The sequence below is a fragment of the Capsicum annuum genome, chromosome 1 (assembly GCF_002878395.1).
Source record: "Capsicum annuum cultivar UCD-10X-F1 chromosome 1, UCD10Xv1.1, whole genome shotgun sequence".
Classification (NCBI taxonomy): domain Eukaryota; kingdom Viridiplantae; phylum Streptophyta; class Magnoliopsida; order Solanales; family Solanaceae; genus Capsicum; species Capsicum annuum.
The window spans coordinates 20,787,416-20,789,544 of NC_061111.1; the positions used below are offsets into that span (position 1 = coordinate 20,787,416).

General features: G+C 21.7%; 1 long non-coding RNA gene across 1 annotated transcript; it reads left to right on the forward strand.

The window, feature by feature from the left end:
- The first annotated feature begins 220 nt into the window (after nt 1–220).
- On the forward strand, nt 221–959 carry LOC124886480. The gene is made up of 2 exons (XR_007043757.1): nt 221–374; nt 882–959. It is a non-coding gene; the product is annotated as an uncharacterized LOC124886480 (long non-coding RNA).
- The last annotated feature ends 1,170 nt before the right edge of the window (nt 960–2,129 follow it).

Here is a 2,129-nt window from a genome sequence, read left to right on the forward strand (position 1 = left end):
AATATAATTAAAATACAATATTCTTTTCTTAAATATAGATAAACTTAAATAACAATATCCCTTCCTTAAATATAGTTAATTGTAATTAATAGATACCAATCACACCACTATTCTCTCTTTAGTCATTCTTTCTCCATTTCTAAACAATCCAATTTTTTTTTCACCTTCATATACATTCGGTTTTTTTTTCTATCAGAAATTATTATTTCAATAAAAAGCTTCCACAAGTTGTTGTTTCATACAACGTTTGAATATTTTTATTGAGAAAAAACGTTCAATAGTCTGCAAAAAAAAAAAAATGAGACACACAAATATGAATTGTGTTAATTTGCACTCAATCATGATATATCATGAAGGAAGATGGGATGCCTCAGGTATATCTTGATTATTAACTTTGATATTTTACATTAATTCTTTTTCTTTTCTTTCTGAAATATATATATATATTGTCTAATTATTGATTAAGAAAAAAACATTAAGAGAAAAAGTTAATATTATTTTTTATATTTATTTTTAATTATGTGATATTGACATGTTGGTTATTCACGAGAACGTGGTGGAAAGTCACAAAAAATATTGTTCAATCAATTTATAGGTGTATGATTATTGGTTGTCAAATGTTTCCATTCGGTTATATTACATTCAGTGACCCATTATGATATTGTATTTATTGTTTTAGTAATTTTTAAATTTTTTAATTTTATTGATGTGTATGTTTTGACAATATTAAAATATGTTGAAATTATCAAATTTCATATGTTTATCATTTTTTTATTTTTTTGATGTGTATGTTTTGTGAATTTTAAAATATGAATTTTAATTACATATCATTATCGATTATTGAGTATTAGTTACTTAACATATCTATATAATATTTGCAGGTAGACCTAAAGATTTTTCTATAGATGAAATTATGTATGATGCAAATACCAAGTGTAAAGAATTGCTAAATGCAATAGCAAAACAACTCAAGATCGACATCAACTCAATTCAAATTTGAGATTAAGTTCTTGATTGATAGATCCCCATCAATGATCATACACAATGATACAGGAGTCATGATGTATCTGGATAAAAAAAAATTGTTATCAATAATCATACATAATGATAAAGTCATGTTAAACTTTTGTTATGTTTCTGCATGATGTTTTCAGATATTAAAATATGTTTTTGTTGATTTTATAAAAACAATATCATCTTTAGATTCAATAACATAAATTTTTGTTTCTGAAATTGTAGACTCAATATGTTATATATGTATATTGAAAAATATAAGTAGATAACTGATAATAAAATATTAAAATACATAATTTCAGATATCTGATATCAATTTTAAGATTTAAAGAAAAACTTATATCAATTTTAAACCAAAAAAATACTTGATATAAGTAAAATATAGCGGAATACAATTTATATCGCAAAGTATAAGTTCGCGAAAGCAACAATTTTAAGTTATTTTATATCAAATTTAATACAAAAGATCATTCCCATTAAGTAAGAAAAAATAATTACAATTGTATGCAATTTGCAAGATAAATTATATATTACGTTTTAATGAAACTTGAATAAAAAAATTAATCTGCAAATTTATTAATGTGGCAAAATGGAATATACAAGAGTAACAAAATCAAGATAATAATTAACAACATAAAAAGATGTTTTGGATATAAAATATTCAATGATAAAATATCTTATTTGGAGTGGAATCAAATTTTTATTTTTCAGACATGACTCAAGGTAAAAAAAAAAAAGAAAGAAAAATACACTAAATTGAAGAAACTTTAAATCCGAATGAAGAAATGAATGTTGGAAAATTCAACTTCATACACATGAATATGAAAAGAATAGAATTTTTTTTTTTTTTTTATGAAAATGAAGATAAATTAGTGGTTGAAAAAAACTTTTATCAATAAAGTTGATTTGAAAATTCTGTAAACATTGGACTACTAAGTTAATTAATAAAGTTTTAAAAAAAAGTCAAATATCATGTATAAATGTAAAAAAAATATCTTTACTATATTTGATTCCTTAATTTGAGAACAAATTATGAAACTTAATTAACAAAATAAAAAATAAGATATAATGATTGATACCAACAATAACACTTGCCATAATTATCAAAAGATTTA